This window comes from Tamandua tetradactyla, chromosome 17, assembly GCF_023851605.1.
Source record: "Tamandua tetradactyla isolate mTamTet1 chromosome 17, mTamTet1.pri, whole genome shotgun sequence".
Lineage (NCBI taxonomy): Eukaryota > Metazoa > Chordata > Mammalia > Pilosa > Myrmecophagidae > Tamandua > Tamandua tetradactyla.
The window spans coordinates 47,553,350-47,581,153 of NC_135343.1; the positions used below are offsets into that span (position 1 = coordinate 47,553,350).

Here is a 27,804-nt window from a genome sequence, read left to right on the forward strand (position 1 = left end):
AAATGCCTTTATCAGAAAAGAAGAAAAGGCAAAAATGCAGGAATTAACTGTCCACTTGGAAGAACTGGAGAAAGAACAGCAAACTAACCCCAAAGCAAGCAAAAGGAAAGAAATAACAAAGATTAGAGCAGAAATAAATGAAATTGAAAACATGAAAATAATAGAGAAAATCAATAAGACCAGAAGTTGGTTCTATGAGAAAATCAATAAGATTGATGGGCCCTTAGCAAGATTGACAAAAAGAAGAAGAGAGAGGATGGAAATAAATAAGATCAGAAATGGAAGAGGAGACATAACTACTGACCTCACAGAAATAAAGGAGGTAATAACAGGATACTATGAACAACTTTACGCTAATAAATACAACAATTTAGATGGAATGGACGGGTTCCTGGAAAGACATGAACAACCAACTTTGACTCAAGAAGAAATAGATGACCTCAACAAACCAATCACAAGTAAAGAGATTGAATTAGTCATTCAAAAGCTCCCTAAAGAGAAAAGTCCAGGACCAGACGGCTTCACATGTGAATTCTATCAAACATTCCAGAAAGAATTAGTACCTACACTCCTCAAACTCTTCAACATAATCGAAGTGGAGGGAAAACTACCTAATTCATTCTATGAAGCCAACATCACCCTCATACCAAAACCAGGCAAAGATATTACAAAAAAAGAAAACTACAGACCAATCTCTCTAATGAATACAGATGCAAAAATCCTCAATAAAATGCTAGCAAATCGTATTCAACAACACATTAAAAGAATTATACATCATGACCAAGTAGGATTCATCCCAGGTATGCAAGGATGGTTGAACATAAGAAAATCAATTAATGTAATACACCATATCAACAAATCAAAGCAGAAAAATCACATGATCATCTCAATTGATGCAGAGAAGGCATTTGACAAGATTCAACATCCTTTCCTGTTGAAAACACTTCAAAAGATAGGAATACAAGGGAACTTCCTTAAAATGATAGAGGGAATATATGAAAAACCCACAGCTAATATCATCCTCAATGGGGAAAAATTGAAAACTTTCCCCCTAAGATCAGGTACAAGACAAGGATGTCCACTATCACCACTATTATTCAACATTGTGTTGGAAGTTCTAGCCAGAGCAATTAGACAAGAAAAAGAAATACAAGGCATCAAAATTGGAAAGGAAGAAGTAAAACTATCACTGTTTGCAGACGATATGATTCTATATGTAGAAAACCCAGAAAAATCCACAACAAAATTACTAGAGCTAATAAATGAGTACAGCAAAGTAGCAGGCTACAAGATCAACATTCAAAAATCTGTAGCTTTTCTATACACTAGTAATGTACAAGCTGAGGGGGAAATCAAGAAATGAATCCCATTTACAATCGCAACTAAAAGAATAAAATACCTAGGAATAAATTTAACCAAAGAGACAAAAAACCTATATAAAGAAAACTACAAAAAACTGCTAAAAGAAATCACAGAAGACCTAAATAGATGGAAGGGCATACCGTGTTCATGGATTGGAAGACTAAATACAATTAAGATGTCAATCCTACCTAAACTGATCTACAGATTCAATGCAATACCAATCAAAATGCAATACCAACAACTTATTTTTCAGAATTAGAAAAACCAACGCGCAAATTTATCTGGAAGGACAGGTTGCCCCGAATTGCTAAAAACATCTTGAGGAAAAAAAACGAAGCTGGAGGTCTAGCGATGCCGGACTTTAAGGCATATTATGAAGCCACAGTGGTCAAAACAGCATGCCATTGGCATAAAGATAGATTTATCGACCAATGGAATCGAATAGAGTGCTCAGATATAGACCCTCTCATCTATGGACATTTGGTCTTTGATAAGGCAGTCAAGCCAACTCACCTGGGACAGAACAGTCTCTTCAATAAATGGTGCCTAGAAAACTGGATATCCATATGTAAAAGAATGAAAGAAGAGCCGTATCTCACACCTTATACAAAAGTTAACTCAAAATGGATCAAAGATCTAAACATTAGGTCTAAGACCATAAAACAGTTAGAGGAAAATGTAGGGAGATATCTTATGAATCTTACAACTGGAGGCGGTTTTATGGACCTTAAACCTAAAGCAAGAGCACTGAAGAAAGAAAGAAATAAATGGGAGCTCCTCAAAATTAAACACTTTTGTGCATCGAAGAACTTCATCAAGAAAGTAGAAAGACAGCCTACACAATGGGAGATAATATTTGGAAATGACATATCAGATAAAGGTCTAGTATCCAGAATTTATAAAGAGATTGTTCAACTCAATGACAAAAAGACAGCCAAGCCAATTACAAAATGGGAAAAAGACTTGAACAGACACCTACCAGAAGAGGAAATACGGATGGCCAAGAGGCACATGAAGAGATGCTCAATGTCCCTGGCCATTAGAGAAATGCAAATCAAAACCACAATGAGATATCATCTCACACCCACCAGAATGGCCATTATCAACAAAACAGAAAATGACAAGTGCTGGAGAGGATGCAGAGAAAGAGGCACACTTATCCACTGTTGGTGGGAATGTCAAATGGTGCAACCACTGTGGAAGGCAGTTTGGCGGTTCCTCAAAGAGCTGAATATAGAATTGCCATACGACCCAGCAATACCATTGCTAGGTATCTACTCAAAGGACTTAAGGGCAAAGACACAAACGGACATTTGCACACCAATGTTTATAGCAGCGTTATTTACAATTGCAAAGAGATGGAAACAGCCAAAATGTCCATCAACAGAAGAATGGCTAAACAAACTGTGGTATATACATACGATGGAATATTATGCAGCTTTAAGACAAGATAAACTTATGAAACATGTAATAACATGGATGGACCTAGAGAATATTATGCTGAGTGAGTCCAGCCAAAAACTAAAGGACAAATACTGTATGGTCCCACTGATGTGAACGGACATTCGAGAATAAACTTGAAATATGCCATTGGTAACAGAGTCCAGCAGGAGTTAGAAACAGGGTAAGACAATGGGTAATTGAAGCTGAAGGGATACAGACTGTGCAACAGGACTAGATACAAAAACTCAAAAATGGACAGCACAATAATACCTAATTGTAAAGTAATCATGTTAAAACACTGAATGAAGCTGCATCTGAGCTATAGGGGAACTGCATCTGTCTATCCGTGCGTGGATCGGATAGATTTTTTTGTTTTGTTTTTGTTTGTTTGTTTGTTTGTTTTTTACTATTATTACTACTTTTATTTGTTTTCTCTATATTAACATTTTATATATTTTTCTGTTGTGTTGCTAGTTCCTCTAAACCGATGCAAATGTACTAAGAAACGATGATCATGCATCTATGTGATGATGTTAAGAATTACTGAGTGCATATGTAGAACGGTATGATTTCTAAATTTTGTGTTAATTTCTTTTTTTTTCTTTCCGTTAATAAAAAAATAAAAAAGATTAAAAAAAATAAAAAAAGATAGTGGTGATGAATACATAACTATGTTATGATATTATGAGCCATCGATTGTAACCATATCAAGAATGTGCGTATGTCAAGAATGATTGTATGTCAAGAACGTCCGTATGTCGGTTCATCGCTTATAAGATTTTTTAAAAATTTGTGCATTTTCATTGTATTTTTCCCGTTAGAAAAAAAACTGCAAGCAATTAGTGAACTCTAGTCAATGATATGCGTGCTTAAGTACTCAGGTGGAAGTAAGGTGATGTCTGCAATTTACTTTGAACTGCATTTTTACAGACAAGATGGATCCACGCACGGATAGACAGGTGATAAAACAAGTATAGTAAAATGGTAAGAAAGGAAACCATATGGTAGGTATATGGGCATTCACTGTAAAATTCTTCCAATTTTTCTGTGTGTTTGCAAATGTTCACAGAATAAACTGTACGGTTTTTTCTGTTTTACGTTTAACCGATCCGTTTCTTTACTTCCACGGTTCCTCCTTCGCCTCGTTTCGGCGAACCTAGCCCCACCCACAGCTCCATTCATGTCTGGAAAAGAAAATTGACCCACGAGCTAGAGTGCGTGGGGCGGGTGCCGGATGTGACGTTTCCGGAAGCTCCGAGTGTCGTCCGGGGGAAACGTGGGTAAGGGTCCGGGTTGTGTGGTGAGGCCGGGGCGCTGAGCGTGGCGGGACCCTGGAGGGGAGCAGCCGCGGTGAGTGTAGGGCCACAGCCTTCCCCTGCCCCGGGACCCCGACGGCCCGCCGCGGGCGAGTCCCCCGCTGGCTGTCGTTCCCGTGGGCTGGCGTCCGACCCGCCGGGCCGTGCGCTTCCCCGCCCAGCGCGCACAAAAGACGGACTATGGGGATGTGAGCCTCCCACCCGAAGACCGGGTAAGGCTTCTCTCCCAGCGGGGTAGTACTGTGGAGGTAAATGAAGATATTCCACCCCGTCGATACTTCCGCTCTGGAGTTGAGATTATCCGAATGGCATCTGTTTACTTGGAAGAAGGCAACATTGAACATGCCTTCATTCTCTATAACAAGTATATCACGTAAGATATCTACAGTTTACTTTTTTTCCTTTCCCAGGGACTGATGCCTCACTTATTCTGCTCTTCTGTGTACATGTTTTGCTCAGAATTGCTAAAACTAGAGAACTTTACCACATCATTAATATTAATCATTTTTGCTGGCAGCTCCTCCGTATTGATGTCTTTGCCATTCACAGACACAGGCACTGAAGATGTTATTTTCGTGACTCAGTAATTTCGTGAGTAAGAGATGTAGCTTCTTGGACTATGCGTACATGGCCCAGCTGTAGGCAAAAGCATTGGTGATTAAATTGAGTGTGTAAGTATTGATGAATGTTTTTACTGGCATCTCTATGTAGGCATCTAGGCAGAGGATTAGTGTTGAGGGTTAGCAGAGGTAGAATTCCTGCCTTTACTTATTTTGCAGCAAATTGAGTCATTTAGGAGGAATCTTTTCTTAACCTTTCTCATGATCACCCAAGTCATCAAATTAATTATTGACAGCCTATAGTTTGTATGGCTCATCATATTAAGACCTTTCTCTTGAGCTGCTTAGTATCTTAGAGCAGGCAGTATAATGAAAGATTTCAGTACTGTTAGCAGGGCACAACTCCTAAAACTCTGTGGCAATGAAATGACTTGTAATTTAAGAAGGGAATAATGTTAAAAGGTCTTAATTATAATTATTCTGGTTCTTTCATAATACCAGGCAGGACCTTTTTAAAACAATAACAATTATTATTACAGTGTATTTATATGGTTTTTACTTGTTCATAGGACATTTTACCTACATGATTCCATTTCCTCTTCAGAGTTCCCTGTGCATCAAGTAGAGCACATCCTCACGCCTTCTTGCCATTCTGTCACTCTGGTGGTGACTCTAAGGCATGATTATCAGTGGGCTTAGCTTCTCCTTTGCAGGAATAAGCTTCATGGGGCAAGCCCTAAGATCAGGGGCTCAGCCTATTGAATTGGTTGTCCCCACTGCTTATTTCCAGTACTCTTGTAGATAATACTCCCCAGAAGAGGACCAATAGGCATAATTCCTTTTGGGAATCACTAATTGAGATAATCGAGTAGAGTCATAAACTCACTCAACTAGGTATTTTTTAAAGGGCTATTGGATCCTGTTGTCCCACAAAGAACGTGCTTGGAGGCTAGCACCATATTTATTCAACAAATATATATTGAGTATACCAACTGTGTGCTTGGCACTGCACTAGGTGCTGGATATACGTAGTGAATACAAACATGACCCTTGCCCTTATTGATGTTCTTTTCTAGTTGTAGGAGAAGACGGTAAACAGAGAAGCAAATAAATACAAGGCTTCAAAATCAGGAAAATGCTATGAAGGCAACAAAGAGGGTGCTGTGACAGAGAATAACCAGGGGTGTCTAATTAAATAGAGTAGCCAGGGAAAGGTCTGTCTGAGAAGGTAAGATTTGAGTATTGAAGGATACAATAGAGTTGGTCATTCCAGGGCCATCAGGCACAGCATTTAAAATGGGTAACCACATGTTCAGGAGCTGGTAAGTAGGAAACACCGTAGTGTGTTCTGGGATTGAAAGATCGTTGTGCTTGTAATGTATCAAGTGAGGAGGGAGAGTGACTACAGATGTGGTTGGAGAGGCAAACAGGGTCTGAACATGTAGGCCTTTAGAGGCCATGATAGGGAGTTCGCATTTTATCTTGAAAGCAGTAGAAAACCGCTGAAAATTTTTAAGTGAGTTTGTGGCCTAATCTTACCTACATTTGAAATATATAAATACTGGCTATAATGTGGTAAATGGTGGAGAGGTGTTGAGAGAAGGCAGAGAAACTAGTTAGGCAACTCATACTAGTTTGGGAGAGATTCTAGTGCCTTGGGCTAGGAAGCATCAGTTGGAGATGATATTTTGACAGTAAAGAACACAGGACTTGCTGGTAGTTTGGGAAAGAAGGTGGTATTGAGGTTGATCCAAGCTTTCTGCCTTTAGCAGCTTAGGTTGTAATGGTCTGTTTACTGTTTACTCAGTGATTCTACAGTATTTTTGTGTATGTGCTGATGAAAGGACTGGGTGGAGAAGGACAGGCTTATGGTACAGTATAGCAGTAAACTTATTAAGATGGCGAGAGGGAGTAAGATTGAGTACACGTGTATTTAAAACTTATTTTTTGAGACACGTAAATATCGATGTAAATAGCAAGGAGCGATATAGGGAGTCAGTATCATCTTGTGTAGAATGTTCCTTATAGGACTGTTTTGATATGATTAACTGGGCTGGTGGAGAGTTGAGTGTAGGGAAATTTAGCACTGATCTACTTAATTTGTTTGATTTGGGGCTTAATTTGGGACTTTGTTGGGTTGGCTTAACTTGGAGCAATAAATGTAGCTACCTTAATTTTTCTTGCAGATAGCTCTTCAAGATCCTGATTCTGATTCTGTGAACTGATAAGTCCCAGGAATTGCAAAAAACCCTCCTAGCTCAATGATTCTCAATCTGCTTTTCAATCACATTTTACTTGGTCTATTCCTATTAGTAACAGTGATTCCATGTAGGCAGTTCTTAAGTTGAAGAGAAGAGAGAGGAGGATAGGCAGCTACCTCACCATCCTTCTCCCTCCCCCACTATTGAGAATCATTATTTAGACCTTTTGTGGGTACTTTAATTCAGGATTTAAAAAGGCATGCTGTTCTTTTTCCTGGAGCAGTTCAGGCATCTTAATGATCTCAGGCATATTTCCTCCTTCGGTGGTTTTCTTTACTGCCTTTTGCAGACCCCAGTATAGCAGAAGGATCTTCAGCATATTGAATCAGTACATATTTTCATGATGAGCACAGACAGTAAACCAGGCAGTGGATTATTTCACAGCTTTTTATGGTCATCGACTAGGCTACATAGAAGGGAGTTGCAGAGTGTTCAGGCAAGTTCTGTCTGCCATGTGGGCCTCCTGTAACACAGACCCTCTTTCTGAAAAATGAGCTGTCTCCTGTGTGGATAATATTCACTGATGGGATTGGAAGTTATAGACTGAAGGTTTTCATCTGCAGTTATGCATCGTTGGTTGATTAACTTTTAAAATTTGAATAAGTGATATGAGAGTCTGAATTTGTCCATTCTATAAAATTTCTGCTTGACTTTTTTGAATTACTTTCATATAAAATTAATACTTGTTCATGATTTTAAAATTTTTCAAACAGTACAGTAAGTGAGATACAAAGCTAGAAGAAAATCCCCATCTACCAGAGGTAACCCTTTCTACAATTCTTGTGTGTACAAGAAAATGTTTTAAAAAGAGGGAGAGAGAAAAAGTTTGTTAGCTACATGGAACCACACAGGTGCGTCCTTTTTTCTTAAAATGGGACCATGAGATATATTATGTTCTGCAACTTACTTTCTTAACAGTAATATATTAATCCTTCTCATTCTACCTCAGGGAGGAATCCTTCTGCTTGGAGCAATCTTATCCTAGATATCTCCATGGCTTGCTTTCTCAGTGATGCCTTCCTTAGCTTCATCTAAAATTTCATCTCCTCCCCATCATGTCCTATCCCCTTTCCTTATTAATTACTTGTTCATTAGTTGTTACTATAACATTATTTTGGTTTTGTTTATTGTCTGCTTCTCCACTGTGGTATATGCTTTATGAGGAAGAGGGGATTTAACTATGTTGTTCATTCACTGCTATAGCCCCAGCTTTTAGAATAATTCCTGGCCCATAGTAGATGCTCACTTAATGTTATTTGAATGAATGAATACTTTGTTTTTCACATTTTGGTGAATAGTAATTTACTAAATAATCCCCTGTTAATGAACATAGGTGGTTTTCAGTTTTGCCCACTATTAATCAACAATGCTATATTGAATAGTCTTACACGGATATCTGTCTACTCTTCTGTGATGTTCTCTATGATAAATTCCTAGTGATGGAATTGTGAATTTTAAAAATATACATGTTTTAAATTTTGAATAATTGTTTCCTGCCCCTCTCCCTTCCCTACGCAAAAAGGTTATACCAATTTATAACCCTGCTAGCAGTGTATGAGGATACCTGTTTCCCTACACCTTTCTCTACACTGGTTATAATCAATCTTTAAACCTCTGCCCGTCTGTTAAATGAAAGTGACATCTCAATTTGAATTTCCTTCATTATGAGTGAAGTTGAGTACCATTTAATATACTTATTCACCTTTTTTGCTTATCTCTTCTTTTTTCCGTGTCTTGTTGGGTCGTTTCAGTTGTTTTTGCCAATTTGTTTGCTCTGGTATATTTCCTCTCTCTAGACTGCAACCAGATACAACCCCAGAGACCAGTGTACATCTGGGTCACACCTATTCTGGGCCTAGAAAGTTTCTAGCTGTGGTGTTAACATCATCATCTCTTGTTCTTGCCCACATTTTTTTTTGATTTGTTTATTAGTAAAAACAATCACATAAGCACGCAAACAGTGTTAGCTATATACTAAACACTGTGCACTATACTTTATTTACATTATCTTTTTAAGCCTTGAGGTAATCCTATCAGGTAGGACTAGTTTGTTTCCATGTGAAGAAACTTAAGGATGGTGAGAGTAAGTAATTTGCCCAAGAACATAATTCATAAGTCAAATCCCGAGCCAGGATTTGAGCCTAGGCAGAGTAGCTCTGGAGCCTGTCCTCTTAACCACTCAGCTTCATTGCCTCCAGTATGGACCTTGGATTGTGTTGCTCATCCTATTTTCGAACAATCCTTCTGCTCAAATGTCCCCATTGACAACAGTTGTGGAACAATGGAAGGTATCCATGTACAGATCTGGGAGTTTTGTCTTTGCTTATAAATTGGATTCCATTACATAGTTCAAAATTGAAATAATATACAAAGGTACCTGGTGAAAAGTTTCATTCCCACTCTTGTTGATCTACTTTTTTTCTATTGCCCACTACTTTTCTTGATTTCTATAGGTCCTTCCTATGTTTCTTTATATACATAAAAGCAAAATGAATAAATATATATATATCATTTTTCCCTTTTCTTACACAAAAGGTAGCATACTAGATAAACTTTTTACGCCTTGATTTTTTTCACTTAACTCACTTAAAGGCTTTAGGGCCATTTTATTCATCAGATATTTATTAAGTGCTTCTTTATACAAGGCATTTGGATGGTTTTAAATGAGAATACAAAGAAGTATGTAACAGAAATCTCTGGGCTTAGGGAGTTTGGTCTAGTTGTTCAGGTTGAGAACATAAGTGAACATGGTATTTCTATGAAGTGATGCTTTCTTTACTGGTTCAGGCTTCAATACAGAGCACATTTAGCCTACACAAGAAAGTAAATATTTACTTGGGTCTTTGGGGCCAGGGTCTACTTGAAATGTAAGTCTCTGGAACAAAAAGTTTTATTTATCCAGATATCCTCCTTAGGACCTTATGGTTTGAACATATAACCTGTAATTGTTTTAATAGACTTTGAAGAAACTTTTATATCTTATTTATGAACCCAAAGGGAAGATTTTTAGATTTATCTTGATTTCAGAATTTATTCCTCTCTGAGAGGCCTTAAAAAATGGCTTGAAATGAAATTTTCATTTGCCTTATGTAGACCTGAAGGAGGAAGGCCCATTTATAGAGGGTTTGTTTTGGTGGGGGTCATCTTTTCCCCTTACTGAGAGGCTTCTTCCTGCATTTACTTCTATTCCATGGACAAAAAGAGTCAGTTTATCCTAACTCCAATACAGAATTTTAGGATTGTTATAATTTACCCTCCTATCTATTTGTTTTGGGTCTCCATTCTGTTTATTCCAACTTAATTCTATTAAAAGATGCCTTTGTTCAGCCCCTCCAGAAGTTCCGAAGATTCCAAGAACCATCCAGAGAGTATAGTGTAGTGGCTCAAAGGGTAGAATCTGGAGGTGGTGTCAGGGTTGAAATTCTGAATCTGCCACTTTCTAGTTATAACAAGTACTCAACTTCTTTGTGCCTTAGTTTCCTTGTCTGTAAAATTAGGACAATTACAGTGACTTATCTCATTCTGTTATAGTGTGAGGAATTAATGTTAATACATGTAAAGAAAGCACTTGGAACAGTACCTGGTATGTTATAAGCACTCAGTAAGTGGAATAAAATTATATCCCTAATTGAGTTCTTACTCAGTCTTGACTGTTTGTTTCCAGTCTCCCTAAGTAGATATTCTAAATATTTTAGGTCTATTAATTGATTTTGTTTCCCCACTCATCTTTATAGCTGAGGACAAGAACTGAGAGAAAATGTATGATCTTATATTTCTCTCTTTCATCAAAGATTTTAACACATTATTTCTATGATAAATATCTAGTTCACACATGTAACTCATGTACCGTTTGAGCATATCAGTGCTTAACATGGTGCAAGAAATATTCTTTGTTAAAGGAACATGAATCCTAAAGGGAAAAAAAAGCCCAGGCTAAAGATCATACATGGCTAGGAGTAGAAATGGAGAATTGGGAACTCTCTCTTAGATTCTTACTCTTGGCTGCCAAAAATTTTTCATGAAAGCCTTTCCCCTGAAAGCCTGACATAATCACAGCTCTGGTGTCTCTTTCTTTCAAGGTATACTTTTGGATATGGAATAGTTTTTTTGTTGTTGTTTTTCTCCATCTCTGTTAGTTTTTTAGGGCTGCCATAACAAAGTACCACAAACTGAGTAGCTTAAAACAACAGAAATGTATTCTCTCATAGTTTTGGAGGCTAGATGTTTGAAATCAAGATGTCAGCAGGTTCATGCTCTCTATGAAGGCTCTAGGGAAGAATTCTTCTGTATTAGTTGCCTGGCTGCTTAAACATATCATACAGTGGATTGGCTTAAACTGTGGGAATTTATTGGCTCATGGTTTTGAGACCATATGTTCTAGTTTGCTAGCTGCCAGAATGCAATATACCAGAAACAGAATGGCTTTTAAAAAGGGGAATTTAATAAGTTGCTAGCTTACAGTTCTAAGGTCGAGAAAATGTCCCAATTGAAGTAAGGCTATAGAAATGTCCAATCAAAGGCATCCAGGGAAAAATACCTGGAGGAGGCTGATGAAGTTCATGTTTCTCTCTCAGCTGGAAGGGCACCTGGTGAACATGGCAGGATCTGCTGGCTTTCTTGTGGCTCTACAAAAAAGAACTCTCTCCAAAATGTTTCCTCTTTTAAAGGCTTCCAGCAAGCAGCTCCACCTTCAATGGGTGGAGACACACCTCTACAGAAATCATCTAATCAAAGTTACCACCCACAATTGGGTGGGTCACATTTCCATGGGAAAATTATAATGCTCCCACCCAGCAATACTGAATGAGAATTAAAGGACATGGCTTTTCTGGGGTCCACCAACCAGCACACTAGAAGTCCAAAATCGAGGTGTCAGCAAAGAAATTTTTCTCCTCAGCGGTTGTGTTTTTCTGACTGCTGGAGATCCTTGGTCCTTGGCTTTTCTGTTACATGGCAGTGTGCATGATGATGCCTTCTTTTTTCTCCTCCAAATTCAGTTGACTTCTGATTCTTCCTTGTGGTTTTCTCTGTGGCCTTCTCTGTAAGGTCTGTAGTAATAGAATTAAGACCCATCCTCTTTGAGTTGGGTCACACCTTAACTGAAGTAAACTCATCAAAAGGTCCTATTAACAGTGAGTTCACATCCACAGGAATGGATTAAGAGTAAGAACATGCTTTTCTGGGATATATAATTCCAACCCACCACACCTTCCTTGCCTCTTTCAACTTCTGAAAGAAATGCCTACAATCCTTGGCGTTCTTTGGTTTATACCTGCGTCACTCCAGGCTCTGCCTTCTTCACATGGCCTTCTCCCCCGTGTGTCCTTATCTCTGCTTTCTCTTCTTATAAAGACACCAGTCATTGGATTTGGGCCCATCCTAATCTATTGAAGCCTCAATTTAACTAATAACATCTTCAGAGACTGTATCTGCAAGTAAAGTTACAGTTTAAGGTTCTGAGTGTATATAAATTTCAGCCCAGTACATCATCTTTTGTCATAAAAGTCTGATTTGGGAGAGGAGGGAAACACTTTTTGCTCTCTGTAGGGTTGGAGATGAGTAGAGAGTGTGGGTCTGAGTTGTGTGTCTGTTCTCTCTCCCCTTAGTTTTGGAGACTCTTCATGTAGTGGCTCAAGGCAAAGGGAGATGTCAAGGCAGGGGTTTTTCTGTGTGTTTTTTTCTGGCATTTTCTTTGCATCATAATCATTATGATGTGTTCCCTTAGGCTATTTATTGAAAAACTACCAAAGCATCGAGATTATAAAACAACTGTCATTCCTGAAAAGAAAGACATAATAAAGGTAGGTCTTTTTTTCATGTTGCCCATCTAAAAGCTTCAAAGCAGCACAGACTAATTCAGGGTAAAACTAGTATAATCTCTGCATTTGAGCATCACATCCTGCATTAGGTGATGCATCTCTGGCCACTTCACCAGAGCAGTTGTGAAGTAGCAATTATGGTACAGTAGAGAGTATTTTAAATCATTTTTAGATACATTATTGACTTTGCCAACTTGACTTCAGTTATCGTCTCAATTAGCTGCAATTGCTCTCATTCCTAGTTTTTGTTTTGTATTTCAGAAATTAAAGGAGATTGCATTTCCCACAGCAGAAGAGCTGAAGGCAGAGCTATTAAAACGATATACTAAAGAATATGCAGAATATAATGCAGAAAAGGTTAGTATGTAACAATAAAGATAAAAAGAAAAGGAAAGCATTTTGGACGCTTAGGCTGTGCCCTATGCTTTTTTTTTGTATGCTGTGTGGCAGGGGTCACATTTCATTCTTTGTCCATGTGAGTATACCCTTATTGCAGCACCATTTGTTGAATGTTTGTTTGTTGGTTGGTTTTTCATTTGTTTGTTTGTTTGAGAAGTGCATGGGCTATGCCCTGTGATTTTAATGTGATATTTTAGCAGATCCTTCTACCTCATTTTTTGCAAGAAACTAAAAAAAATAGACTGTGAGTGTTTAGGCTGAGAATTTTAACATAGATGTAGTCTACTAGTCCTCTTAGAAAATCTGTTGTTTTTCTGCTACATCTAGAGTGAGAACCTAAGAATAGTGTAAATTTTCACCCAGACATAGGTTTTTAGATCAGAGAATTTGGGGGTTTGAGTTGCATTTGGTTATGCCTGAAGCTGTTTATAATAATTGATTGTTTCCAAGCTATTTTCAAATGATTCCTGTTGGGAAGCGTGAGAGTTAAGACATGTGAAGAAAGTCCAAGGGCACTTGGATCAGTGTACTTGTGTTGGACCTGAATATATATCGCAAGTGCTTACACGTTATTTTGTAGTGCTTTGCTGAGCTCTAGTCCATATTTTTTCTGTTGTTGAAAATCAGCAGAGGATTGAGCAGCTATGAAACACATAATTCTAAGGCACTGAGTGAGCCTTAATAAAGGGGTTATTACTTGATATCTTTTGTTAGTTTTAATATATCAATATATATTGAACAGATGACCAGAGCAAAAAGTAAAAACTTTATTTTGGTTTAAAATTCAGTAGAGACCCCAAAATAACAGGGGTGGATTTGGATTTAGTCCCAGCTTACAGCCTTACTCGTGATACAGAATATATACATGGTGTGGTTAGTGAATAAAACTATATAGTACAACTTACTGGGTATGAACAGTAAGTTGCATTGAGTTTTCAGTAAAGAAGAAAATAGAGTTGTTGGGAAGGTTTCTGATAGGATTGGGACTTCAACTGTCCTTAAAAAAAAGATATTCTGTGGCTAAGTAGAAAAGAGTGGCAACCATAGTCCATGTGGAACTAGAGATACTGAGTGGAACATGAGTTGTGTGGTGGGAAATCAGTCCAGAGTAGAAGCGTATTTGGGGAAATCACCCTGCTGAAAAGCCTTATTCTCTTCAGGTGTCAAGTCGATCCAGTGTTACCCTAAATCCTTTTCTTTCTTTGTAGAGGAAGAAAGCAGAGGATCTTGCCCGGAATATGGCCATCCAGCAAGAACTGGAAAAGGAAAGACAGAGGGTAGCACAACAGAAGCAGCAACAATTGGAACAGGAACAGTTCCATGCCTTTGAGGAGATGATCCGTAACCAGGAGCTAGAAAAAGAGCGACAGGAGTACAGGAGTTTGGGAAGGTGGACCCAGGCGGAGGTGGCCCTCTGGTGCCTGACTTGGAAAAGCCTTCCTTAGATGTGTTTCCCTCAGCACCTGTCTCATCCACACAGCCTTCAGACTGTAATATAAGTGTAAGGCCAGCTAAGCCCCCTGCAGTGGACAGGTCCTTGAAACCTGGAGCACTGAGCAGCTCAGAAAGTAGTAAGTCCATTTTCTGATGTCCTCTTCTATCTCTGTTGCTACTAAAAAGTATCGTTCTAGGGGATTCAGCCTAAAATTACATCCATGGTCCTATTTATTAGGCTCCGATCACAGAAACCCATTTATTAAGTATTGCCATACTGTGTCCTGTCACACTAACTGTATTATAATTCAGAGCTAGTAAGAAAAGTGGCCTTTACTTAAATCATAAGTTACTCGGAGCCAGATTGGTTTTCTGACTCTTGAGAGTCAGACCCTTCACTTTTCAGGGTTATACAGAGATTTAATATGTTCAGTGAAATAGAGACCACTCAGCCTTTTGTGAAGGAAACTTTGAAATTTATAGTCCCACTTTACAACTCTACACCTGACATTTTTATTTATTTTTTTTTGGGGGGGGTGCATGGTCTGGGAATCGAACCCGGGTCTCCCACATGAAAGGTGAGCATTCTACCACTGAACCACCTGTGCACCCTACAACTGACTTTTAAAAACAAGTAAGGACTGCAGAATTGTGCTTCTCCTGTAAGCATTCCTAATCTTTAAGGAGTCTAGCCATAAAAACTATTGACAGTCTGTCCTCCTCTCATCAGTGATTGATTAGCTGAGAAAATAACAATAGGGCATGATGATTTGAGTAGATTTTTTGGTATAGAAATCAGCTTTCAAGTGGTCATTAAGGAAGTCAGCTTTGTAGAAGATCGGTTTAAAAGTACACTGTAAGAATGGTTAAGGAGGGCTGCATTCTGAAACCTGGCCCCTAGGGCTTGTCCCCACTTCCTTCGTTCCTTATCTACCACTGCTGTTCCTTCACACATTTTATCCTCTGGTCAAATTGGACTTTCACGTTCACAGCACATTCCCAAGAATATCTTATCCAAGGATGTTTGTTAACATTTTGCCCTGTACTGAGAATCTTTTTTCTCGGTGTCTGCCTTCCTTGTTCTTTTGAAGCTTTTCCAGAGACCCCTCCCTTCACTAAGATTGATTCTGTTCTTCTTAACCCCCAGAGCTCTTTTTAGCTCTGATGCAATTCAGGTCAGCCACCTGATAATATAGTCATTTGTCTCTAACTAAATTTAGCTTCTGATGGATTAGGACTTGAGTCTTAAATTCATAATTGTGTTCCCTGCAGGACAAGTAGAGTGTCTAGTTGGTATACACTCAGTAAATGATTATTGACTTCAAAGGAAGGGACTGTGCCTTACTCTTTCAGAATCCCAAGCCTGTTTGGCTATGTGTCTCTTGGTCTGGCTTTCTCTCTCCAGGAATTCAGATCCTGCTGCTGAATGTGCAGGAGCAGAACATCCCTTGTCCTTTGATGTTTTCTTGTTTTAATATGGAAATGTAACTTGGAAAAATGCGCCCTAGCTTTAGCCTGCTGGTTCTTTCATAGAGTTTCTTTATGGTGTTGAAGGACTGGGGTCTGTTACTGGATTTCTGAAACAGGTTTTATGAGCTAATTTGTTTGTCTATACCGTTTTTGGTTGGGGGGGTGGAGGTGGATACTGATTGTGTTTTTGTTGTGTTTGTTTGGTTTGTTTTCTTGACGTTTTAACTTTCTTCTAAATGACTAAGTACAGAAGTAAATAATTACCCAAATTATTTCCCATTATCAAGAGTTCATCCTTGGTATTTCTTTGAAAATCATCTTCTCTCATGTTCTTATCTGAGATAAAAAGTGGTTTAAGTGAAAATTCAGTTGCTAGATTATTTTTCCCATTTTATTATTAATTAAAAAAATTAACAACAAACAAAACATAAAGATATCATTCCATTCTACATATACAATCAGTAATTCTCAATATCCTCACATAGTTGCATATTCATCATTTCTTAGAACATTTGCAGAGAGATTATTTTTTAAATCCTCTGCATTAGATTCTGAAAGAGAATTCCTGAATATCTCAGGAACTTTTTGTAAAGTAGTAGCTTACCCTTTTCTTAACTTGAATGATTAAATCTTGCTCTATTTTTTTTTCCTTGAAGTAATTTATACCCAGAGGCTATGGCCAGAGGTTGGGGAAGATATTTTCCAATGTTTTTTTTCTGCCATTGGGGAGAGATTCCTCACTCAGTGCCTGAAGTTGGGAGGGCCTCAGTGAGGGCCTCCCAGGGCCACCATTATGAGATCTGCTTGTGAAGACTCAGCCCCATGGTCTCAGATTTTCCCTGTCTCTCCATTGCAGTTCCTACAATTGATGGACTGCGCCATGTGGTGGTGCCAGGGAGGCTCTGCCCGCAGTTTCTCCAGTTAGCCAGTGCCAACACCGCCCGGGGAGTCGAGACGTGTGGGATCCTCTGTGGAAAACAGGTAAAAACAAACTTTTTCCTGAGCTGAGACTGTTTATTTCCTCCTTGTTCTCTCTGACTCTCAGAGAAGATATCCAGGGTTGGTTACATTTTGTGCTAATCTCTCTGCTGAAGGAACCATGCACAGCATATCAGGGTGCCGTGCCACTTAGAATTTGGTGACCCTGTATTTGATTGGTTTTCAGATTCCCTTGAATCAAATAGATTTTCTTTTCACACTTCATTTTATTTTATTCTAGTGTAAAGAAGGATTTTATAAAGCTTAACAGTAGCTAATTTTTCTTGCTTAATTTAGCTATTTACATATATTTTAGCTTCTGAATGATAGAAATATCCAGCAAAAGCATTTGTGTCATTTTATATTCACTGCTATGCATTTGGTGTGAGTTAAGAATTGTAAAGAAAAGAGTTAAGGGCCCCATCAGGCTAAGAAAAACAAACCGAAACTTCCCAGGGGCGGTTATCTGCTGCCTTGGTTATGCAAGGTTATCTGCTGCCTTGGTTATGCAAGGTTGTAACTGCCGGAGGAAGTTTATCTGAGAATGCAACTGAGAAGGTTGAGTAAGGGAGTTTTGCACAACGAGACAGCTGCTTCTTGCATGAAGCAGCTCCCATGACTCATGCGCGAAAAATGTTTGTTATCTGCTTCTTGCAAAATGTTTGTTATCTGCTTCTTGCAAAATGTTTGTTATCTGCTTCTTGCGAAATGTTTATGTGCTTCTTGCATGAAGCAGCACCTGTGACCCATGCTCGACCCTCACTCCCCTCCTCCTACCCCTTAAAAGCTTCCCCAAACCCAGGCTTGGGGCTCTCTGTTCCTGCGCGTTCAGTGAGCCCCACACATGTGTGGTAAATAAACCCCTTTGCGTGTTGCATGAGAGAACATCTCTTGGAGTCCTCCTTTGCGAGGCAAAACTCTCGAATTCTTAGATTTGGAGGTCCCACCGAGATCGGCTCTTCGTAAGGGGAGGCTCCAACAGCTCTTTCTCTCGGGGTAAGTGAGGCCTTTTTGTCTGAGGTGCGATCGCTTAGTCTGTCAGACTGGCAGTGACTGTCGGAGAGTTGCGTGAGCACTCCCCGACCGCAACCGGCAGACGTGTCCAGGGGTTACAGGTCACTCTCCCGAGGGACGCCTCGGGATTGGGGGACCTCCGGGGACGCTTGGAGGCTTCCTACAGGGCCGACTCTGATTCTGTTTCCCTTCTGACGGGGGGAGACTCGATCACAGTCATCAGGCCAGTCAGAGCTGTGTCTCTGAAACTGTATAAACGTGGTGTGCCGGCTCTGTGTGTGTCTGTCTGTATTTGTGTGTTAGGAATTGTTTTTGTTTTACCAAAGATGGGTCAGGGAACATCGACTCCACTTTCTCTGACCTTAAGACAATGGTCTGAGGTCAGGGAAAGAGGTCAGAATCTATCTCTTATTGTAAAAAAGGTAAATGGCAGACCTTCTGCTCAGCCGGGTGGCCCTCTTTTAACGTGAGATAGCCTCGGGAAGGAGCTTTTCATCTACCCTTGATTCGGGCCGTCAAGTCAGTCATCTTCCGCCCTGACCCGTATGGCCACCCGGACCAGCAGCCCTACATCATGGTTTGGCAGGACCTGTGTGAAAACCCACCTCCATGGGTAAAGCCGTTTCTTACTCCTCTTGGTCAACATGACTCTCCCTCTGTACTCCCAATCAAAGTGCCGGGTCCTTCTCAAGCTCTGAAACTCTATCCTTCCTTACCTCCTGCAGTCCTACCGGAATCCCAATCGGATCTACTCCTCTTCGACGCAGGTCCTTCTTCCCCTCCTCCCTACCCTTCAGCTCCGGTACAGGACCCCCCCTTCTCTTAGCTCACCTTCTCCCTCCTCTAGTTCTCTCTCTCCGCCCTCTTCCATTCCCTCTCCGCAGGTTCACCCACAGACGATCCCAGATGAACCAGGACCGGCACATAGTACACGAAGCAGACGAGCACAAAGCCCATCTGATGTGGCGGTCACTCTCCCCCTCAGACCGTACAGGCCTCCAGTGGATGATAGACATGGGGGGAGAAATGCCCACTCTACAATACTGGCCCTTTTTCCTCCTCTGACTTAAATAATAAACCCCGTTTTTCCGAGGCTCCCACTAGGCTGACTGGATTGGTGGAGTCCCTTATATTCTCTCACCAGCCCACTTGGGATGATTGTCAACAACTCCTGGGGACTCTCTTCACCACGAAAGTGCAAGATCAGATCCTCCTGGAAGCCAGGAAGCAGGTTCCCGGACAAGATGGGAGACCCACCCAATTCCAGCATGTCATCGACGATCGGTTCCCGCTGCGCCGCCCTAACTGGGACCCGAACACCTCTGAAGGTAGGGAGCATCTGTCCATCTATCGCCAGACTCTAGTAGCGGGTCTCTGAGCAGCCGCACGCCGGCCCACCAATTTGGCCAAGGTAAGAGAGGTTATTCAGGGAGCGGACGAGTCACCCTCAGTCTTTTTAGAAAAACTAATGGAAGCATACCGTAGGTATACTCCCTTTGACCCTCAATCAGAGGATCAAAGAGCCTCAGTGGCCATGGCCTTTATCGGCCAATCAGCTCCAGACATTAGACGCAAGCTGCAGCGCTTAGACGGGTTGCAGGACCTAGCCTTGCGAGATTTAGTCAAAGAAGCTGAAAAAGTGTTTTATAAGAGAGAAACAGAGGAGGAAAAAGAACAAAGGAGAGAAAGAGAGAGAGAGAGAAAAAAAAAGTTAATAAAAGAAAAAAGAATAATACAGCTAATTAAGGACCAAATTAATTCTGCCCTAAGCAGGCCCATTCAAGTGCATTATCACCGGCTTCATCTCGCTAACCAAGGTATGAAACCAAAATATCTGACTGCTACCCACCCTCTCGGGTAAGAATCCCCACTCCTACGGGAGCAGCATACAACTCGAAAATATGCTTCTAGCTTATGCTATGATTGGTACCGCTGGGTGCAAGGCAAAGCACTGCAAAGGAGGGCCAAAACAATTAAAGGCCATTTTCGAGCTCCTTGAGAAGTATGCCTCATCTTGCATAGAGGTTCACTCTGCAAAAATTCCTCTCCCCAGAAAAACAGAGCCACAAACAACCTGGGGGATGAGGCCTCTACTTCCCCCAGCAAAGGTTAATGCCAAAAGAATGCTGGATCAGCATTCTTCCTCCATCCTTTTGAAAAAACAAAGGGAGGAAATGTTGGGGACAATTAAAATAGCATGTATAAAATCCACCCTCAGCGATGCCGGAAACATGCAACATGGCCGCCAGGGCTGAAACAAAGAACTTTGTCCACTGTGCTAGCCACCAAAGAGGCTCGGACCCAGTAACCATGGGTAATAGGCGAGCAGATAAAGAAGCAAAAGCGGCAGCATTAAGGGACCCTATAAACTTGGTCCTAATAACCAAAACCAGCAACCCCCTGAGACACTATCTGAGGTTACACCCCAAGGAGAGTCGGAAGCCCTAGCTTACATACAGCAGGTCCACCAGCTCACTCACCTGGGGACAGGGAAACTACAGCAGCTCCTGCAAGACCAGAGGGAATTGTACCCTCTGACAGCCTCAAAAAAAAAAAAAAAGAAAGAACTGGCAGATCGCGTAGCCAGAGAATGTCAGGCGTGTCAAATTATAAACGCCTACCCCACCAAAGCTCCTAATGGAAAAAGACTAAGGGGAATGTGACCTGGGCAGTTCTGGGAAGTCGACTTTACTGAAATCAAACCTGCAAAATATGAACTTAAATACTTACTAGTTTTTATAGACACCTTTTCAGGATAAGTTGAAGCCTACCCAACTAAGAGAGAAACGGCCCAGGTCATAGTCAAAAAAATTATGGAAAAAATTTTTCCCCGGTTTGGTCTACCAAAAATAATAGTGTCAGATAACGGACCCGCATTTGTAGCCCAGATACATCAGGGTGTGGCCAGGATATTGGGGATTAATTGGAAATTGCATTGCGCCTACAAACCCCAAAGCTCAGGACAGGTAGAAAAGATAAACAGGACAATTAAAGAGACCCTAACCAAATTAGCTATAGAGACTGGCTTGAAGGATTGGACCATGCTCCTGCCTTATGCCCTTTTCAGGGCCAGGAATACCCCCTCTGCTCTCATGTGTAATCTAACCCCGGTGTTGGCTGTTAATGTATTTAATATTTTGCTTGTCTCCCCATGGTTAAAATAAGTCTGAAAAATAGCAGCATAATCTCTTGGCTGTTTATACTTTTTTTTTAAACTTTCCTGTGTTGTAAATATTATATACTTTTGATGATCCCAACTATGTAACCTCTATGCTCTATAAGGTGATTATTTATATATATAGCAACATGGCCCAGTGATATTATATAGTTTCCCAATGGAAAAGTTATTGAATAACCTTTGCATTAGTTTAACACTGCCAGAAAAATGCTGAGCCAACTATAAACACTCAATTTTATATGTTTTCGAAATTATACTTATTACTGCTTTTAATACTGTATTACTTGCCAGTAGTTTCCCAATCACATAGCAATCAACAAACCAGTCAATTACAGGCCGCGATCAATCAAGACTTAAAGGAAACAGAAAAATCTGTCACGGCCCTTCAGAACTCTCTAACCTCCCTTTCAGAAGTAGTTCTACAAAATAGGCGAGGACTTGACTTACTTTTCCTTAAAGAGGGGGGACTACGTGCAGCTTTAAAAGAACAGTGCTGTTTCTATGCAGATCACTCCGGTGTTAAAAAGTCCATGACAAAACTCAGAGAGCGCCTTCGTGAAAGACAAAAAGAACGAGCAGCGCAACAGGGGTAGTTTGAATCTTGGTTTACTAAGTCCTCCTGGTTGACAACGCTATTATCTGCTCTCGCTGAGCCTTTAATTGTGTTACTTTTAATAATAACTATAGGACCATATATTCTAAATAGAATTATACAGTTTTTACAAAGGCAGATTGGAAATGTCAAATTAATGCTCATCAGACAACAGTACTCAGTATTAAATAACCCAGAAAATCTCTAAGATTAGAGATATGTACCAAAACGAGTGGGGAATGTAAAGAAGGATTTTATAAAGCTTAACAGTAGCTAATTTTTCTTGCTTAATTTAGCTATTTACATATATTTTAGCTTCTGAATGATAGAAATATCCAGCAAAAGCATTTGTGTCATTTTATATTCACTGCTATGCATTTGGTGTGAGTTAAGAATTGTAAAGAAAAGAGTTATGGGCCCCATCAGGCTAAGAAAAACAACCCGGAACTTCCCAGGGGTGGTTATCTGCTGCCTTGGTTATGCAAGGTTATCTGCTGCCTTGGTTATGCAAGGTTGTAACTGCCGGAGGAAGTTTATCTAAGAATGCAGCTGAGAAGGTTGAGTAAGGGAGTTTTGCACAACGAGACAGCTGCTTCTTGCATGAAGCAGCTCCCATAACTCATGCGCGAAAAATGTTTGTTATCTGCTTCTTGCAAAATGTTTGCTATCTGCTTCTTGCAAAATGTTTATCTGCTTCTTGCAGATTGTTTGTTATCTGCTTCTTGCAAAATGTTTGTTATCTGCTTCTTGCATGAAGCAGCACCTGTGACCCATGCTCGACCCTCACCCCCCTCCTCCTACCCCTTAAAAGCTTCCGCAAACCCAGGCTTGGGGCTCTCTGTTCCTGCGCGTTCAGTGAGCCCCACGCATGTGTGGTAAATAAACCCCTTTGCGTGTTGCATGAGAGAACATCTCTTGGAGTCCTCCTTTGCGTGGCAAAACTCTCTAATTCTTACACTAGAAATCCCTTAGACCGAGGCTTCAGTTCTTCTATCAGAAATCGTTCTCTAGTTGCCACTTCTCTCTCTAAAATAGCCGTGCATGCCTAGATCAGAACTCAGTTTTCTGTTTTGCGGGAGCCGGTGCTACAAAAAGAAGAATGGAAAGATGAGGGGTGCATATTCATTACAAAAAGTTGTAGATAATGGAGGAAAGCTCATCTCCCCAAAGGCAAAGTGAATTCTAGGCTGAAAGAAGGGCCAGTTTGTCAGCACAATAGTAGGCAGTGGATAACAAGGGAAACAAAGTGGTTACCATTGTACCAGTGTCTGGTCTGTTAACAGGTCAGTCATGAAAATGAATGAAATTTCAGAAGATCTTCAAGATCTTAATTATCTGTTACAGCTTTTTTCCCTTAATAACAGAGACCCAACTATTGGGGCCCAAATGAATTAAGAATTAACTTTCTCTCATTTATAAGAGTAGACTGGAGCTTGTGTGGAGCTGATCCAGCTTCCCACTATCTTTTTGGTTGGCCAACCTCAATGCATGGCTTCTTTCTTTAGGTAGTGAGATGGCTGCTGGAGTTCCAGCCATCACACAAATTAATTATTTTAAAACTGGTAGTAAAAAATATCTAATTCTAAGTTTGGTGGGGTGATCCAGTCATTACCTCTATGTCATTTTTTGAGCATCTTTATGTGGGAACTTGGAATATAAAATATGTAAGGCATGAAGACTGTGTCCATAAAAAACAACCAATCACTTTGGAGAGATGAGAGATATATACCAAAAGATAAAGAGCACAACAAATAGTGTGTACAATATGAGCACAAAAATTGAGAGGAGGGAAAGGTCACTGAATTGAGACACTTGACCCATTATTAACTGCCAGATGAATGAGGTATGAATAAATGAATGAAATGAAATACATTTAAACTAAGGCTTAAGGGTGAGAAGGGCTTAGAGAAATAGAGTGAAAGAGGAACTGCTTTAGCAAAGAAAGAGAAATGGCACTCTACTTGAAACTTTTCAAGAACCATCAGTATATCCATTTGGCTATAGCAGAAAACTCCCCCAGGGCTTTGGTATTTAACCCAGGCTGTGCATCAGACGGTTCTGGGGTAAGTCTCAGCATCATGTTCAGTGAAATAAGCCCGACAGAAAAAGGGCAAACACTGTCTGATCTCACTGTATGAAATAATCGGAATGAGCAAACTCAATAGAGTTAGAATATAGATTACCAGGCATTGGGGTGGGAGTAGAGAATAGGAAGTTAAGACTTAAATTGTACAGAGTTTCAAATTGGGTAATGGATGATATTGATGATAGCACAACACTGTGAAAGTAACTAACGGTACTGAATTATATATTTGATTAAACAGGGAAATTTTAGGTTGTATATATGTTACTGGAATAAAATTTTTTAAAAATCTGCACAATACAGACAGTGAACCCTGACAAACTGTAGACTGTAGTTAATAATTTGATTATAAAAATGTGCTTTTATCCACTGTAACAAGCATACTACATCAGTGGAAGGTGTTAATTATAGGGTGGTATGTTGGACCTCTGTTCTATGCATGATTTTTCTGTAAACCCACAACTTCTCTTAAAAAAAATAATACCTAAGAAGGATTCCTGTTCCAGGCTAAGAATGCTTTCACTTGTATAGAGGTTTAACTTTCCATTGTTATGATATAGTAGGGCTGCATAGGTGACATGAAACTGTGATGAACTGTTTTCTCCTTTGGCAGATGAGGAATGAATTTACCATTACCCATGTTCTCATCCCCAAGCAAAGTGCTGGTTCTGATTATTGTAACACAGAGAGCGAAGAAGAGCTTTTCCTCATCCAGGATCAGCAGGGTCTCATCACGCTGGGCTGGATTCATGTAAGCAATTCTGAGTTCTCTGAGTGTTAGTCTCCTCTTCTCTCATAATGTTATAAACACACGGATTATTTCTTTCTCTTAGTAAAGAAAATTGCTTCCAGGTTATATAGATTATTTTCCTTCCTTTGGATGTGGTTCCTAGCATACTTGACTTCTTGTACTCCACTGTTAGCTTTTGAGGATTAGATTACTGGTTTGCCTAATGCTGTGTATCCTCCATTATAGTTGATGGGGAATAGAAGACTTGTTCGTTATCTTCCAGGGGATACAAATTTGAGTTAGATGTAATTTTAGTCTCAAGAAGGATGTTAGACAAATAGGCAAGTAATAAAACTCTTAACATGAGCCAGAATATGCTAAGTGCCTCAAAAGGTGCAAAGTGCTGTAGAATTCAGAGGAGGAAGGGGTCCTACCTGGTTTTAAGGGAATGCTGAAAATGATCCATGAAAGAGGTGATCATTTAGCTAGATCATAAAAGGAAGGTAAGATTTTGAGATGAAGAGATGGACAAAGGAAGAATTCTCTAAGGAAGAGACAGCATTGGGTAAAGGCAGGCTGCGTTTGGAGCATTGGGTGGTTTTGCTGCAGATTATGGTTCCTGTTTGGAAGCAGTGGAAGATAAGTTTTATAATAAATTGCAATACATTGAAACCATAGTCTTTGGGTAACAGGCAAGATAGTTGTGATTTTTTCAAGTTGAGAACTCTTGAAGGTTTTTGAGCTGAGCAATGAGATGATCAAAGCTGTACATTAGAAAATTCAAAGAATGACAGTTTTAAGATAGGTTTGAGGCAGGGAGATTATTTAAGAAATTACTGTAGTGATGAAATCTAGTAACAATAAGAGCTAGGGTGATGATAGTATATTCAGGAAGGAAGCGATGAATGTGAGAAAGATTTCAAAGGGTAATAGGGGGAATGAGTAAGAGAGGAATCAGTGATGACTCAGGGAGTTTGTGCCTAGCTCATGGGGGTGGCAGTGATCATTCCAAAACCAGAAATAGGGAATTGAGGAGGAGGACTTACTTGGGAAGTGGTGCAAATGTTGTGTTCAGTTTTGAACAAGTAAATCAAAGGTACTGGTTGAGGCATCACCAGTGGGGATGGTTATCAGGCAGTTGGAAATGTGAGGCTGGAACTTAGAAGCAAGGCCAATGGAGGAGAGAGAAATCTAGGAGTCCTCTCTATAAAGCTGAACTTGGGAGTCTTGCAAGTGGGTGAAAGTAGAAAGCAAGAAGAAATTCACAAGCAGCTTGTGAACAGGCTACATAGGGGAGCTTAGACACTGTGAGTCAGGAAGCAGAGAGATAAAGTAAAAGATGAAAGTAGCATTAAGGCACAGAAGCCAGATGTCTTGTGAAGATTCATCCTTGACCTTTTACCACCTGTGAGAGGAAGAAGAATCATTCCTCTGACTGTGATTTGTTAAGTCCTTGATTTCTACCAGTTTGAGGCATTGGACAGTGTGTACTAATTGGCTCCATGATGGGTGTCTCTCCATTGTATAGAGAGAGCTTGTGAGAAGCCAGTTAAGTCTTTATAGTCAGTTAGAAATTATGAGTCTTTTCACATACGCGTGTTAAACTACATTTGTTTAAAATACTGGAAAGGAAGTACATTAGTTGTGAATTTCTGACATTCTCCTCATGGTCACAGAAAACTTTGAACTTGAGAAGGAGATTATAGCCAGCTATTAGCAGCTGCTTGGATCTGTCTTTCTTCATGTACCCTGCTTGTCTGGTCTTGCTTCACTGAGCCTTCTCTGAATTTGTTTCTCTCTTCACAGACTCATCCCACACAGACTGCCTTTCTCTCCAGTGTTGATCTACATACACATTGCTCCTACCAGATGATGTTACCAGAGTCAATAGCTATTGTTTGCTCCCCCAAGTTCCAGGAGTGAGTACATGGGACCTGGGTCTGAGTGTTACAAGCAGGCAGTGGGGAAGGTAAAAGAAAAGGTCTCTCTTCTTGGGAGTTAAAGGGCCCTTCCTTGCCTCTTTGTTCTCTATAAAATATATAGGTTGTAAAAATATATATATATATTTGTTCTTTTAAAAGACTCCCTATTAGCCCCATGTGCTGATAAAGCTCCTATACTTGTTTAAAAAGATATCTATGGTGGTTTGAACCTGTATGTACCCTAGAAAAATATTCTTAAATTGAATCCATTCCTGTGGGTGTGAACCCATTGTAAGTAGGACCTTTTGATGAGGTTACTTCAGTTTAGATGTGGCCCAACCAAATCAGGATGAGTCTTAATCCTATTACTGCAGTCCTTGGTAAGCGCAATGAAATTCAGACACAGAGAGAAAACCACAGGAACTAAGAGGCTGAACAACAACGAATCCATAAGAGAAAGGTAACACCAGGAGATGCCACCATGTACCTTGCCACGTGACAAGCTAAGGATGAAGAATTGCAGGTAGCCAGCCTCAGAACACCACAGCCTTTAGGAAGAATGCATCACCTTGATGATGCCTTGATATGGACTTTCTGTTAGCTTCAGAGCCGTAAGCAAATAAATTCCAATTGTTTAATCCCGCCCATTTCATGATATTTGCTTGAGCAGCCCAGAAATCTAAAACAGATTTTGATATTGAGAGTAAGGTGATGCTATTGCAAATACCAAAAATGTCGAAATGGTTTTGGACTTGAGTAATGAGTAAAGGCTGGGAAAATTGTGAGGAGCTTGATAGAAAAGGCCTAGATTGCTTTGAAGAGACTGTTGGTAGAAATATGGATGTTAAAGTTACTTCTGATAAGGCCTTAGTTAGAAATGATGAATTGTGTTATTTGAAACCTGAGGAAAGGCAGTCCTTTTAAAGTGGCAGAGAACTTGGCAAAATTGAGTTCTGATGTCAGATGGAAGGCCGAATTTGAAAGTGATGAAATGAGAGAGGAAGGGGATAAATTGAGAAATGAATTCTTGGGCACAGAAACCAGAAATTGATGGATTGGACCCCTTGTGAACTACATGCAAAACCAACAAGGATTTTGCAAAATTTCTGTGAATGGAAACACTGTTAGCCTTCATTGAAAGGGACAGAGAAGAGACAAACTAAAGGAAGAATGACTTCAAGGACAGAATCATGGAAGCTGAGGTTTGAACTGAAGAGATCTACTCTGGCCAAGGCAGGAGGCC

The 27,804-nt window shown here is 40.0% G+C and overlaps 1 protein-coding gene and 1 pseudogene across 2 annotated transcripts in view; both read left to right on the forward strand.

Annotated features, from left to right (window-relative positions):
• The first annotated feature begins 3,948 nt into the window (after positions 1–3,948).
• LOC143661020 (STAM-binding protein-like) overlaps positions 3,949–27,804 on the forward strand; it is a 90,060-nt gene continuing 66,204 nt past the window's right edge. The window contains 1 exon segment of the mRNA XM_077134585.1: positions 3,949–4,155. The gene's annotated coding sequence lies outside the window, so the exon portion shown is untranslated.
• Positions 4,306–27,804, forward strand: part of LOC143661021 (STAM-binding protein-like) — a 40,615-nt pseudogene continuing 17,116 nt past the window's right edge. The window contains exons 1-7 of the transcript XR_013164387.1: positions 4,306–4,494; positions 12,668–12,743; positions 13,023–13,118; positions 14,369–14,731; positions 16,921–17,045; positions 24,523–24,660; positions 26,446–26,558. The product of XR_013164387.1 is annotated as an STAM-binding protein-like (transcript). The remainder of the gene's footprint in view (positions 4,495–12,667; positions 12,744–13,022; positions 13,119–14,368; positions 14,732–16,920; positions 17,046–24,522; positions 24,661–26,445; positions 26,559–27,804) is intronic.